Raw genomic sequence first — 16817 nt, 5'->3', positions numbered from 1 at the left:
AATCCAAAAAAATCTTCCCATAATTAAACAGAATCAACATAAATTAAATTATTTTTTAATTCTTTCCTTTCTCTCCCCTTTTGTCTCCCATCTTTCACTTCTGAAGAAATTTCTTAAGATGTTCAGATTTTTTAATGGAAGAAGAAAGAAAATTGTTATTCCATTACCCATAAAAAAACAACATATTGAACATATCCACCAAATTCTCAACAGCTTCCCAAAATCATCTCTAATTTTTTAAGATGGAAGACAGATTTTAATTTTATGAAGAATGAGTAAGAAATGAGAGAAGAAGAAGAAAAAAGCTCGAAAGTCTATATCCCAGGTCGGGATTGCAGTCGAGACAGAATAATCCCGGGATAGTATTTTTTTAATACCATCTTGGTACGGGTATGCAATCCCGGGCCGAGATCCACGCAAGTTTTTTTTCCTTGTTCCTCTTCTCTTGACTCTCTTTTTGTCAATTAAATCGGATAAAACTTGTGATGTAATTATGTAAATTTGATTTTTCATATTAAACGATTAAATATTTTATATTTTATATGTAATTTCAACTTTTTTTAATATATTTTTTTCATAATTAATTTAATTTTTTTCGATTCGTAATTGATTTTTCAAGTTTAAAAGTTAGGTTTTTTAGGTTGCTAAAGAGAGAGAAGAAGGAAAAAAATAGAAGAAAACAAAGAAGAGAAAAACCGGAAAAAATATGTCAATGGAAAATATGGAGAAAGAAAAGAAAATCTGAAAAAAGAGGGAGAGGGGGCATAGAGACAGGAAATAAGAGAGGAAAATCTAAAATATTAGTAGTTGGTATCTAGGTGATGTCAGTCAAAAATTAGAAAACATGATTTTGAAAAAAAGTGGGTAAAAATTAATACTATTGTTGGAGGAATTAAAAGAGATTTGGCAGCCCGTAAAGTGAGAAAGGAATTGGGCCCAAGAGAACCCAACCCATTAAAGAAAAAATCAGTCAAATGCACAATGGGATGCACAATACATGGCACAATGCATGACATTACCATGCATTGTGCGGCACCCCCTCCTAGCCACACAATAAAACACGGGAAAGTTGAGTGGAGCCACCGCCTCGTGGCAGTAGGCCTCGATTTTGTGCGGCCTATTAGGCCGCACCCCCTTTTTCAACCACTTGCTTTGACCACCGCCAACAAAGCCGCCACCATAGCCTGAATATTTGATGCAAAATGCCCACCGACTTTCTTTGCACATCTATTGGTCTCATTATAGAGCCAATTATAGAGCTGCAGTTGACTTTGATAAAAACCTCTTTGATTTTTCAACACCTGTTCACACCGCCATCAAAACTTATAAATAGAAGGGAGGTATGTCATTCTCTTTCAAGCAATTCACTCGAGACTTGCTCATTTCCTCTTTTCCACGCTTAAAGCTCATCAAATGACTTAAGCATCGGAGTGTGGTCGACCGACACCACACCGGTGTTTTCTTATTTTCTCTCTTATTGCAGATCCAAGCTCCTCCAAGTTTTTCGAATCAAATCCTTATCCAAAAGTTCGACGGTCGATTCCTCAGGTTACTTGATTTGCTCGACCTGGCCTGAGTTCCCAAAAATTGCATCAACAGTTGGCGCCGTCTGTGGGAACGACTGTCCAAAACTCCGAAAAACGAATTATCTAATCATGGACCCAAACGATGCCCAAACTATTCCGGAGGAAACTAGGGATTCCAAGCAAATGGAACATCATAGCTCGAAGCATGTAGCATCCCGACCAACTTTCTGACTTCCGATTCAAGCTGTCAGGAGGGCACAAGAGAACATTACGGTGACTACCCAGCTCGTAAACGATACCGAAGTGCCTCAGCAACGTCGAAGTAAGTAGATCCAAATTAATCGAGATGTGTAGGGACTGAAGGGAGATATGGCCCAAATTCTAGATCTGTTGAAACAAAAAGACACCCAGGAATGTGCGCCAGTTCCCCCTCTCAAGGACCACCCGTTCGAGATCCAATCAAAGGAAAGACTCCCATCGAAGGAGAAGACGAGTCCCGAACAAGCTCGCTTCCAAATCCTTAGGAGAAATTGACCCTGGGAGGAAACAACCGACCCAGGAATCCCCCCAATAGTGTCAATTCCCCCAAGGCTCGCATTCCAAACAAATGATGATACCACCAGACATGGTCACGAACGGATTTAGAAGGATTGGATACCAGTGACCTGGGGGAGTTCCTGGATAACTGAAGAAAAGAACATGAAAGTCGAGGACAATTGGATTTGCACGATCTCCTCAACCATCGCCGCCAAATACCTACTGAGGAACGTCCAGACTCCACATTGAGTAATCATAATGGCTACCCCAATAAGGTACGAAACGAAGAAGAACCGTGTGATGGGTCGGGCACCCTATTCGCAGACAATGTCATGGCAGTAGCAATACCGTCAAAGTTAAATGGCCAACCATGAAGCAATATGATGGAACCAAAGATCCATTGGACCATATTGACACTTTTAGTGCCTGGATGGATCTTCAAGGGGCTCGTGACGAGATAAAATGCAGGACATTTTCATTAACTCTTACCGGTCCAGCCAGTACTTAGTATCGATAACTTAAAAGGCAGTCGATAACTTCATTTCAGGAGTTAACTCGTGCTTTTCTGACACAGTTTGTAGGGAGACGTGAGCAGAAGAGGCCAGCTACCTACTTACTGACGCTTCGACAAAAAGCGAACGAAAGCCTACGCGAATATATCGTCCGCTTTAATAACGAAGCCCTCAAAATTGAAGGAGGCATTGACGGAACTGCCTTGACTGCTATTATGGCTGGGCTACGAGATGAGAAGTTTCTTTGGTCATTAGGTAAGAAAACTTCAACTACCTTCGATGATTTTATCGCTCGAGCTCAAAAACATATGCATGTTGGAGAACTACTCAATGCTCGAGAGAATCCGGGAAATACTACCTGAAGCCCTGATTCAAAAAAGGAAAGACAGACCTTTAGTCAAAATCCTCAAAAAAAAGCAAAAGCTGATTACCATCCTAAAGATCGACAGTTCCCGAAAAACATTCGAAGATATACCACAACTGTACCAGTAGAGCATATCTTGATGGAAATCAAGGATAAGAATCTCCTCAGGTGGCCTGCTAAAAGACAATAGGAAAATTTTCCTCGAGATCAAAGCCGCTACTGTTTATTCCATAAAGAAGCTGGACAAAACACTGCGAAATATGTTCGCTTGAAAGAAGAAATCGAGACCCTAATACAGCAGGGGTATCTTTAAGAGTTCGTAGATAGAAGAGGAAGAGATAATCACCCTCCTCCGCATGATGGACTGCTAGCAAACAGACAGCCCGATCCGCGTGAGATCCGGACGATATTTGACGGACCAGTTGAGGGAGAATCTAGTAGAAAGAGAAAAGCTCGTGTCAGACAGGCACGACGTGAGCCTTATGACCACATCGTCTGCACATCCACATCAAGGCCTTCTAAATTCACCATATGCTTTAACCGTTCCGATGAACAAAGTCTACACCAACCGCACAACGATGCACTAGTAATCGCGCTTCCCATCGCCAGTATCCAAGTACATCGTATACTGGTGGACGGACGTAGCTCAGCTGATGTCCTAGCATTACGAACATTTGATGCTATAAGAATCGACCGAGAAAGATTGAAAGCGTGCAACACTCCTCTTGTGGGATTTGGTGGGGAGTGAGTTCACCCAATGGGAAGCATCGAATTACCTATCTCATTTGGAGAAAGTTCGTGCATCCTTAACAGGTTAGTGTGCTTTTTGGTCGTCGATTTAGATTCAGTATATAATGCTATCCTAAGACGACCCACTATACATAGTTTGGGGGCTGTACCTTCCACTTTACATCAAGTTATGAAATTTCCAACCCCATGGGGAATAGGGAACGTGCGAGGAGAGCAACGTATTGCTAGTGAATGTTACTATATGGCCCTACGCCCCGAGCCCGTCATACCAAACCTCAAACCACTAAAATCAAGCGTCAAAGCTGAAAAAGAAAGAAAACTTTCTGATATCTCAACACTTGCCCCACTCAATCGAGATAAGGATACATTGCCAGGTCAGCCAAAGAGTCCCAACAACACTCATGGAGAGCCAGCAGAGGCAATTGAAACTGTACCCCTACTTTCCGAAGAACAACGAGTTAGGATTGGTACACAAATGGGATCAAAACCCAAAGAGAAATTAATAGCATTTTTTAGACATAACGCTGATGTATTTGCTTGGTCACATGGCGACATGCCAGGAATTGATCCCCAGGTGATAGTTCACCGACTCAATGTGAATCCAGATGCCAAATCTGTGATCCAAAAGCGAAGACTGTTCCATACTGAGCGAAATCAAGCTATCTCCGCGGAAGTATCGGAACTCCTTAGAGCAGGCTTTATACGTGAAGTGGATTATCCACAGTGGCTGTCCAACGTGGTCATGGTAAAGAAACCTAATGGGAAATGGCGAATGGATCTCAGCAAAGCCTGCCCAAATGATAGTTTTCCTTTACCACGAATAGACCAATTGGTGGACGTCACGGCCGGTCACGAAATGCTAAGTTTCATGGACGCTTATTCTGGATACAATCAGTTACGAATGTACGAGCCTGACCAGGAGAAGACGTCTTTCATAACAGAACAATGACTCTACTGTTACCGGGTCATGCCCTTCGACCTAAAAAACGCTGGAGCAACCTATCAAAGGTTAGTAAATAAGATGTTTGCACCTTTAATTGGCAGGAATATGGAAGTTTATGTGGATGACATGCTGGTAAAAAGTCGACTCTCAACCCAGCATGAGAATGACCTAGCAGAAGCTTTCAACATTCTACGAAAATACCATATGAAGCTAAACCCCAACAAATGCACTTTTGGGGTAACTTCCGGCAAATTTTTAGGATATCTGGTTCATCAGAATGGGATCGAAGTCAATCCAGACAAAATTCGAGCAGTTATGGAGATGGCATCGCCCAAGACTTTACGTCAAGTTCAAAGCCTTAACGAAAGAATCGCGGCATTAAATCGATTCATATCTCAAGCCACTGATAAATGTTTGCCATTCTTCAAGATTTTTAGGAGAAGTGGTCAGTTTGAATGGACCAACCAATGTGAGAAGGCATTCTTACAACTTAAAGAGTACCTTAGTCAGGTACCCTTGTTGGCAAAACCTTTCTTGGGAGACGAGTTATTTCTATACCTCGTCGTCTCAGAAACGGCAGTGAGTTCAGCCCTAGTCAAGGAAGAAAATGGACGCCAGGTACCTGTGTATTATACCAGCAAGGCACTAGTCGATGCTGAGACTCGCTACCCGTCCATTGAAAAAATGACATTAGCATTAATAGTGCTAGCCCCGCGACTGAGGCCCTATTTCCAGGCCCACACCATCCACGTACTTACAGACCTTCCGTTGAAACAGGTCCTTCAGAAGCCTGAAACTTCAGGACGATTAATAAAATGGGCCGTGGAATTAAGAGAATATGACATACGATATAAGCCTCGAGCAGTTGTTAAAGGGCAGACAATCGCCGACTTTATCGCTGACTTAACTCCTGTCCTAACACTACAAAGTGAAGATATCCCCTTGACACCCATAACAGTCACTCAGCAGATCCAGAGCTATGGACAATCAATGTAGACGGATCCTCAAATGGCCAAAGGTGTGGAGTAGGAGTAGTACTCCTATCACCTGCCAAATAACGCATGGAAGTTGCTTTATGATTTGGGATTAAAACTTCCAACAATGAAGCTGAGTACGAAGCCTTAATTTCTGGACTCTAAGTAGCACGATGACAAGGTGCCAAACATCTGCTTGTCCATAGAGATTCCATGTTGGTCGTTAACTAGGTTAGTGGAGAATATCAGGTAAAAGGAGAAAAACTAAGTGCCTACAAAAAACAGGTACAGCAACTATTAGCTGGCTTTCCAAAATGGGAGATTCGACAGATTCCTCGATCAGAAAATAGGAATGCGGATGCTTTATCCCAATTGGCAACCGCTTATCAAACCAACGTTGGTAGGACTATCCCTGTCACATTCGTACCACAGTCTAGTACAGAAAAGTCATCGATGTCTACACTATGAATGTCCCAGGCCATGGCTCATGGATGTGTCCGATCATTAAATACCTTAATACGGGTGAGTTACCTACCAACATGATCGAGACCCGTCGATTACAGCGACAAGCAGCCCAATACACCATGATCCATGATGTATTGTACAAACGAGGATATTCACAACCCCTGCTAAAGTGTCTGGATCAAGAGGAAGCTGCATATGTGATGCGGGAAATTCATGAAGGAATCTGCGGTAATCATTCAGGGGCACGATCTTTAGCCCATAAGATTCTTCGACAAGGGTATTACTGGCCAACACTACAACGAGATACCCAAGTTTACACTCGAGCGTGTTACCGGTACCAACGCTGCGCAATGATCCTAAGGATGCCAGCAGAGCCTCTGTCTGCCATGGTTAGCCCGTGGCTTTTCGCGCAATGAGGAATAGATCTCATAGGACCAATGCCAACTGGAAAGGTTAGACTAAGTACGCTGTGATGGCCGTAGATTACTTCACTAAATGGGCCGAAGCTGAAGCTTTGGCCACAATCTCGAAAAGAAGATCACCAAATTCGTGTGGCAAAGCATCGTGTGTCGGTTTGGCGTTCCTTATGCTATCATCTCCGATAACGACAAGCAGTTTGATAACGCCAACTTTAAAGATTTCTGAAAGCAACTCAACATCCGCCATTTTTTCTCATCCCCAGCACACCCACAATCCAATGGACAAGTTGAGGCAGTGAACAAAATTATTAAACATTACCTGAAGACCCGACTAGAATCCTTAAAAGGGGGATGGGCCGAAGAATTACCTAGCATATTATGGGCCTACCGGACTACTGCCAAAACAGCTACTGGAGAAACTCCTTTCTCTTTGGCTTTTGGTGCCGAAGCAGTCATCCCTGTGGAAATAGGACTACCTTCTCTAAGGATAAAAGAATACGATCTTATCGCCAACGATGAAAAACTCAGAATGTATCTAAATCTTCTAGATGAAATCCGAGAAGTCTCTCATCAACGAATCATCGCCCAAAAAAAACGCATCTCATGACACTACAACACCAATGTTCGACCACGAGCTTTCCAAGAAGGTGATCTAGTACTACGCAAAGTAGCACAAGGAACAAAGGACAGTACCGACAGAGTACTCGGCCCTACATGGGAAGGTCCTTATCGTATTACTCGAATCGTCCGACCTGGTACGTACTACATGGAAAATCTTGAAGGAAAACAGTTAAATCATCCATAGAATGTAGAACATCTTAAGAAGTATTATCCGTAGCCTGAAATGCGCGATTGTAATAAATAAAAGTACTTGGTTAAACCAACGGATGTCTCATGAAGCATGTCTTTACAAAAACACATAAAAAAACCAAATAAACAAGGAAAAGCATGTTAAACTACCCCTACACCTCATCTCTCCCTGAAGCATCGTCCCGAGTCTCACCCTGTGTATCCATAGTATCATCCAACTAAGAGGCAAAGTCATTCAGACAAGCGACCTTGGAAGAACTGGTAGGACCCGTGGTAGATGCCGCCACGTCACCTGCCTCAACCACCACAACCTTAGGATGAGTAGACTCGCCTGGTCGAACCAACTCCGCCTTTAGAGCTAAAAAAAGAAATCCTAAGTCTACCTCGGGATATCTTTCACCAACCATAGTAGTTACCCACGATACACCCAACTTCATAGCCTCATTATGCATAGCCACAAGGGCACCTGCCTCTCACAACGCGGCCTCCAGTCTGCTAGGGTCTCGCCAATCAGTATGTAAAGCCTCGAGCTCGGCCTTAGCCTGATCTGACTCCGCCTGATGTCTAGTCAGATTCTCCCTCACAGCCTCAATTTCTGCCATCGCACGGTCATGCTCAGATTGTATCTGACCAAGCGTTATCTCGAGCTCTGCATTCTGTCGGCCAAGTTGGTGCGTAAGTTCTCGAGATTCTTCCAAAGTTGTATCGGCCCCAATCTTCTACTGCTGCAAATAAGACAGCTCGGCTCCCATACGATAAACCGATGAACCAATAAGTGCGCAATGCTGAAGATCAAGCAAGCGGTAGTAAAACAAAGGAAAACACAAAGAATAAAGAAAGGAAAAAGAAGAAGGCGAGAAAAGAAAGCTCACCTTGTGTATCTCACGCAAAGCATGACAAATGTCTCGATTAGGGTCGCCAACGGAGGATGAGCCAAGAAGAATCCCTCTCTGCACCCTCTCCTGAATACATATCCCAGCTCTATCAATCTCTTCCGGTAGCAACGGTGCTTGGTAAGGTCGTTGAAACCAAACACAAGGCCTTGTAAAGGAAACGGGGATCTCTCGAGACTGGAAGACTCAAGAATCGTAGGGAGGGATGGCCCAAAGGTCATAGTAGCAGAACTAGGAAGCACACGAGCAGACAAAGGAGGATGGCGAATAGTAGTCGTAGGAGCAACACCGACAGGTCATGGAAGAGTAGATGGCTCTACCCCTCGACGTCGCTGATCTGGTGGAATCGAACTCGAAGCTCCCTCGCTCGAGGCAGACCTCTTGTTAGCTCGAAGTCGATAAAAAAAACTCATCTCCGCCTAATCTTCGGAAGAATCTAATAGCAAAAAAAATGGTAAACCATAAAGGCAAGTCATAAAGCAAAAAGCAAATAAAAGTCAAGGAGAGAGAACTTACCTGAGGTGGAATCACTAGTATGACCAGGAGATGGGGGCTCACTAACAAGTCGACTCTGAGCCTCGGAGAGAGGACGGGTCAAATCTGATAGGCTGTAGTGACGTAAACTGCCTTCTATAAGTAAGTTCTCATTTTTTCCCACGCCAGTTAGACCTCATTCTAAACGTGCAGCAGCATAGGTACATCGACCACAGATATGAGCCAAGACTAGACGTCCATAAAAAAAACAAGTTAGCAATGAAAAGATGCCAAAAAAAAGAGGCAGTAAAATAGTAAATACCTACCAGGAGCCCTGAAATCAGTCGGGATATCATAAATACCTTCCCTAGTGGAAAGCCAATCCCCACTAATAAAAAACCACTCACTTTTCTAGTTTTTATTAGAGCTAGACATAGTAACTTTTTGTCTATCACGACGGCTGGAAGCCTTGTTAGAGGCGTTCTGCTTTCCAGCCCTCTCTGACTCCACTAAGGGTTTCTTCTCCTTCCTCTTTGATAAACAAAAATATTGGTTTTTCTGATGAGGAACAACCTTCAAAACAAAGGTGTGCAGAATAGCAAAAGTCTCTACGGTCAAGCCTCCACCGTCGCCATATTGCCAAGCCATGAAACATGCCAGCAATAGATTCCACCCATTAAGACCAGTTGAGCGGGAGCTAAGCCAACATCACTCAAAAAGCGTTGCACACATGGATGAAGAGGAATCCGCAAACCATGACTAAACATGGCAGTATACAAAGTCGTTTCACCTGGAGGTGGGCTGCACATCCGCTCATCAGGACTCGACATGCGCATAACAATGTTCTCTGGAATTTCATAAGTAAAATGATAAAAGTCCAGAGTACTCTGAGTAATGGTGGAGCGAATGCTGGCGGGCCCCGCAGATGAGTACTGATCCGGAGATGACATCAACAATTGTGATACCTCATGAGCTACAGTAATAGCGCCTACGTTCAAACAATGTGTGTCAACCCCTTCTGGTCTTACTTCACCTGTATTCACTCGCTCTAAAACAGCAGTAATACCGGCACAACTCAAATATACACTCTCAAGTTCGTCTGAAGTTCTACCTGAAAACTCACCGCCCGCTACCCCAGCAGCCGCTCTCTCAGCCACCGCCTGAGCAAAGGAACATTCCTCAGTATCTTCCTTAACCCTCGAGGTCCCTACGTCTGATGAAAGTACGGGAGAAGGAAGCCTAGTTGGGTCAAAGAATTCTAAAGAGTCAAACGTAAATTCTTCATAACAAGGGTTTAAGAGGCTAACGACTACCGAACTCCCTAAACCAAGATCCTTCATATTGCATTAGAAAAAAGTAAAAGATCAAAAAATTACCTTGAAAAGTACATTGCCAAAAATTGCCTTCAAATGAGCTTCTCAAAAGAAAAGAGACTAGACAGAACCTCAGGAATACCCAACCAAGTGACTTCAAGGATGCCCAACTAAATGCGTAAAAAGTGGATGATGCCTCTGAAAAAGCCCAATAAACAACACTATGCTCCCAGAACCGCCCAAAAAATCGCACAATCGGGTGCCCTGACTACGACCAATCCCAGCAATCCACTAAAAAATCCTTAAAAAAAGTGCACAATAAATGCCCTAAAGCCTCAAAGATGCCCAATAAACCGCACTATTGTTGAGAGAAAAGACACATTTTCAAGCAAAATATGTACAAAAAGGATGACGTGATACCTTTTTATATACTTACGTGAAGACCACGCACCCACAAGTAGGCAACAAAGTGCGGCTTTAGAGAACAATATTGTGCATAATATTCGTCGGCCAAAAGAAAAACTGTGTGAAATTGAGCCCTGTTTTAAGCGGCAAGGATATTTTAAGGGACAAGCACTCACAAAAGTCGGGTGGAGTTGTGAAAAACACTATGGACAACACATTTAACGACGAACGTGGAAATACATAAATACCTCGCTGATAAGCAACAACTGAAGAAGAGAGCAAAATTCGGTAATTTGTTTGACGATCTGTTGTGCGACCTGTTGTGCGGATTTCAGTTTAAAAAAAAAGAAAAAAAAATTCACTAACTGAAAATCCGAGGAAAAATCAACGGCAAATAGTGCGACGGCTACGATAAATGAAGAAGCAAGCAAATAGAAGTCACAACATACTCCAAAGCTAGGAAACCCTAACTTTGAAGTGGGGGCTTAATGTTGGAGGAATTAAAAGAGATTTGACAGCCCGTAAAGTGAGAAAGGAATTGGGCCCAAGAGAACCCAACCCATAAAAGAAAAAATCAGTCCAATGCACAATGGGATGCACAATACATGGCACAATGCGTGACATTACCATGCATTGTGTGGCACCCCATCCCAGCTGCACAATAAAACACTGAGAGGGGGAAAGTTGAGCGGAGTCGCCGGCTTGTGGCAGTAGGCGTCGATTTTGTGCGGCCTATTAGGCTGCACCCCCTTTTTCAACCACTTTCTTTGACCACAGCCAACAAAGCCGCCACCATAGTGCGGATATTTGACGCAAAATGCCCACCGACTTTCTTTGCGCATCTATTGGTCTCATTATAGAGCCAATTATAGAGCGGCAGTTGACTTTGACAAAAACCTCTTTGACTTTTCAACACCTGTTCACACTGCCATCAAAACCTATAAATAGAAGGGAGGTATGTCATTCTCTTTCAAGCAATTCACTCGAGACTTGCTCATTTCCTCTCTTCCACGCTTAAAGCTCATCAACTGACTTAAGCATCGAAGTGTGGTCGGCCGACACCACATCGGTGTTTTCTTATTTTCTCTCTTATTGCAGATCCAACCTCCTCCAAATTTTTCGAATCAAATCCTTATCCAAAAGTTCGACGGTCGATTCCCCGGGTTACTTGATTTGCTCGACCCGACCCGAATTCCCAAAAATTGCATCAACAACTATTCAGCCTAATTTCCCAATATACACACACCATATATATTGAGGGAAAAAAAATTATTTTCCACCCATAAATTTGCCTATCAATTTTCACCACAACAGGAGATTCAAACACATAACTTCTTGATGAGTATATACATCTTAATTCAAGTTGGTTTGTTTTTACTTTTAATTAAAATATAATTTATTATTTAATCGAATAATATGAGATTCAAACACATAACTTCTTGATCGAGTATATACATGTTAATTCAATTTGGTTTGTTTTTACTTTTAATTAAGATATAATTTATTATATAATCGAATAATATGATTTAGTAAATAAAATAAAATTTACCATCTAAATTTCGACATAAAAGTCTAAATTATCAGTTTAAATTAAAAAATTAAAAAAATTAAAAATGAAAAACACCTTTAATCAGTCATGAGATTTTTTTTTCTTTTTTTTTTTTTATAATACACGGTCATGAGATTAAAACTTGGAACGGGGAGGTGGAAATATATATGAGGGGTATGTTGTGCCAATAGGCTAAAAACAAGTTTTAAACGATAAAACACAAAATATAGGTCAACATTAGTATAGTTTTGTAGTAATTGGCCTGTTTTTCTTCCCTTGAATTGGAAGTTTGATTTTCCATATCTTCAAATTATCATACTCTAGAAAAAAAAATACACAAAATATATTATTCATCAATAGTCACCCCTAAATATGGAAATAGGAATAGGAATAACGAACTACCGTTTTGTAGTTTTCGAAAATGAAATTAGCACGTTACCAACAAAGCCTTTAATGACTACGTTTTGATGTAATTAGTTATGAAAAGAGAAAAACTACAACATGATAATGGTGCAAATTTCCCATTTACTTTTGAATTTGTATAGAGTGTTTCTTTTTTTCGAAAAGAAAATTAATGTTTTTTAAATATAATAAATATGGGAGTATGAACATTTGAAACCATCTTGGGATAAATATCTAATTTGACTTGAGCTATGTTTATATCCCTAAGATAAAGTAGTAAAAATGAATGATATACTATTTACCATATGATGAATACCTTTTTCTATGATAATTAATTATGCAAAGTGGATGGAAAAGATATTCCACGTAGACAAGCAATAATTTCTCCTCCGTTTTAAAGGGAAATGGTCGCCCCCATTATCCAATATCATCCTATAAAGTCAAGGATTTTTTTTTTAATTAAAGACGAAAGATTATACTATGGATCATTTAAATAAATAGTAGTGCTTAGTTATACCTCATAAATTTAGGATGTATTAGAAAGTTATGATAGAATTAATGATTTTGAAAAGAAAAATATTTGTGTAATTGATTTTCGAAAATTATCATCTAGGTGATGCTTTAAAAATTAATATAAAGTGATTTTAAACTTTCACGAAATCAATTTTACAATTTACCAAACATAATCAATTGAAATATAAGTTATTTTGACAATAGTAAAAATGATTTTAATCTTGTCAAAATCACTCTCAAATACATCTTTTAATTTCTTTATCTTCTGACATATTCATGTCAACTTTGCTTCGAGCTTCTCTTTACATTATTCTAAGTTGCATTCCTTTAGTTACCTCCTTATATTTATTATTATATTAAACTAAAATCCTAGTTCCCAATTTGAAAACAAAAATTTACATTTGAACTTTTTTGTTTTAGTAACTCATCGTCACTAGTGGAATATATTTTAATAGATTACCATTGTGTTGCATTATTGTGATAAAATAAAAATAATAAAAAGGTGAAATTTCACTAGTTCGCATGTGGGAAAAATCATTAAAATAATTAAAATAATTAAAATATAATTATTATTTCTTTGAAACGGAAATATTTAGAATATAATTATCATTGAAAGTGTAGAAATTCAAATTAATGTAGAAACTTAATTGGGCAGACCGCTTCTAGTCATCCTTCTACGTAATCTCATCTGCAACTTCTTAATTTATAAAATAAAATAAATCCCATTAAAAATAACATATTACGTAGGCAAGTTTTTCTGTTCAAATAAAGAAAAAGTCCAACAAAATTAAGAGAAATAGCAAAACCCTTTACCAGTTTCCTTTCAAGGAATATATTTTTACTCGGTAAGATTCTTCCTTTTTAAGAAGTTTCAAATTTTGAGGACAGAACATAATTTAGCAGTAATTCATTCATTATCTCGAGGTTAAAAGTTGATTCCTATGTGTCAAATTGTTGTTGTTCGACGAGAAATTCAACAAGAGAACACTCGAATTAATGAACTTGTATTTGTATTTATGTATGTGAGTGTTACAATCTCTGATGGATAATTCTCTGATTAATTCTCTCAAATGTAAACTTTAATTCAAGGGCTTGTGGGCTTGTTCTTGAATCAATGGTTGATGCCTTCCGCTTCTTGCTTGTCGAAGGATCTTTGAGGTCTTCGGCTTTGACCTTGTTGAAGACTTTGACTTGTTGATGAAGTTATTTGACTTGTAGCTTGATGAAGACTTTATGAAGCCTTCGGCTTTGCGCTGGTGAAGTTCTTCGGTTTGCGTTGGTGAAGTTCTTCAGCTTTGTAACTTGTGAAGTTCTTCAACTTTGCAGCTTGTGAGGTGCTTCGGCTTTGCAGCTTGTTGAAGTTCTCCGGCCAATTTGATGAAGACTTTGCAGTTTGACGGAGTCTTCAAGTATTATTGCTTGGGAAGATAATATCCAATGTTCTTCAAGTCTCGTACTCTTCAAGTCTCCAATTCTTCAAGTTGGATGCTTCGCATGCTTTGCTTGACTCCAGATACTGAAAACTCTGAGTCTGAAATTCTTCTCAATCCTCTAAATGCCTCCGCTCTGGATCCCCTCTATTTATAGAGTTTTGGTGGGTCTTATATGGGCCATGGGCTTAATGGGCCAAGGGCTTGAGCCCAATCTCTTTATGGATTTGATCCAATTAGTTGATTTCATCGGACGACTATAAAAGAGACATTCACCAATTTTAAATTAATTTAGGACACATGTAAATTTGTGATTTGTCCTTAAATTTTGACGTCGCATTTAGTAATTGGCCGAAATTTCTGTTTCAACAGTTGTATTTAAAAAAAGTTTTTTTTATTCATTTAATTTAAAATATTCTAATATTTGAACATATCTAAATAACTATATTTTAGAATGTCAAAATTCAATGCTTGTTTTGTCCAATTATCAACGAGCTTTATCTGAAATGAGTTTCAGTGGGAATTTTGTAGGGACGCCCAAGTAATAAAATGTTTAAAATTTTGTTCTCAATACAATTCTTCCCATAAAAATGTAGAGTCCCTTGTCAAAAAAAAAAAGGTAAGGAATCAATACTTTTTTTCTCAATTACAAATTGCCCACGTAATTAATTCCTTGTTTTTTTTTTCTTAAATCATTGGTCATTGAGAATTAATTCTATGTGTAGGATTCTATCGAGTTATCAAAGATCAGCCACCTAACAATCCCAACGAGCTAGTGAGGTGCGACCTAAAGTAAGAATGACATGCAAAAAGGATGCTCAAGTTACAAGAGGTGCAAGCTACTATAGGTTCTTCATGGAGCAGAATTGAGAATGTACCTAAGCATAGAGGCGGGGGATCGCTCGCCAGCTAGGTCAGATTGGAGCAACCTTTTATGAGAACATATTACCCTTATTCGGGTTCTGGAATTCCATCTCTAGTTGGGGGTTTCGGTTCGAATGGACAAGAGATGAAAATCCCCCAGGCATAGGTAGTCGACAGCAGCAATCGACCATCTTGAGCAGCAAGAGAAAGCAAGACCAACTACGATCAAGTTTGGGTAGAGCCGGATCTAAATGTTGGCTAGGTAAGCGTCCTGTAGTAGGATGAGTAGTTATGAACCCTGTAGACCATCCCATGTCCCTTTTATAGGCTACCGTTGGAATCGCTTCGACCGATGATTATAGCTATCAGGCCCAAAGTCGATTGTCGAGCCTGAGGTCAGAGTCCTCAAGTCGGTCAAAGAGAACTTTGGTGATTCTCGATTGAATTCTGATCTACAACTTGATCTTAAGTGTAGGTCAATTTCCTCTGTTATCTTAGTTGAACATATTTGACGATACCAAACTTAGTTAATTGGTCCACATATCATGTTGTATTTTCCCCCAATGCCGGATTGTTTATATTATTTTACATTTTCATCATATTATTTGTAATTTAATAATAAATTGAATACTGTCGAATGCTAAATTAGTTTTAGAAATATATTATTAAAATCTAGAAAATCAAAAAATGAAACACGTATGAAAAAAGAGTAAAAATCGTGTAATATTAAATGTTTGACCATCTAGAACGAATATCAACAAATCTATTAAAAGGAAATAGGGTTTCCGTTGAAAACGCATTATTCATCTATTTTGAATTTTGTTTTGATAAATGAAAGAAATCCAATTGGCAAGTAAATAACAAGAAAGTAATGGTTTAATTAGGCGGCTACCTCAAAAAATTAATTAATAAATAAAAACTTCCGCGGCATAAAGAGAAATGAAAGGGTACCAAAAAATTTAGGTTAAATATATGGAAAGAGTCTCAATTTCTCAATTAAATCATTCTATACGTAGCTTTTTTTAAAACAAGAAAGTAATTTTCAATCTTTTTGGGGAAGGATTAATTTAGGAAGGAGAATAAAAGGGATAGATTTTCAAACATGTATAGAGCCGTTAATAAAATTATCAGTATTCATCATATTCTATCTCAAAATTCAAAATTAATTGTCAGGGAGATATCATACCACATATATATTTATAAACCTTATTAAGTCTTTCGATATTTTCGGCACGGGATACTTAATAAAATAATAAATTAATGAAACCTCTTTTTTTAGAACAAAATTTAATGGATTTTTTTTTCCAAAGACCTAATTGGGGAATAACAATGCAGTGTAAAATTGATAATTTGAAAAGATGGAAGACTTAAGAGAGAAAGATTAGTAGTAAGAGTAGATTGGAATAATAGTAAAATTAAGAACGGCAATGAGGAAAGAGAGTATTTGATATAATTAGAATTAGGGGGAAATTTTCTAAAGTTTTAAACATGGATGTGAGCAAAATTGTCTCAATTTCATAAATTTTATTTTTGTAAAAATGAAAGAAATTTAAAAAATCATAAAAGTATTTAAATCAACAAATAAATATTTTCTTATTTATGAATAAATTAAAAATATTAATATTTCTTTAAATATATATATAGTGACATGGTGATATTTTTCATATTTTGTTG

Source organism: Momordica charantia, assembly GCF_013281855.1.
Source record: "Momordica charantia cultivar OHB3-1 chromosome 6 unlocalized genomic scaffold, Mcharantia_2.0 BLBB01000006.1, whole genome shotgun sequence".
Taxonomy (NCBI): domain Eukaryota; kingdom Viridiplantae; phylum Streptophyta; class Magnoliopsida; order Cucurbitales; family Cucurbitaceae; genus Momordica; species Momordica charantia.
The sequence above is the reverse complement of the archived record's forward strand: the minus strand, read 5'-3'. Positions refer to the sequence as shown.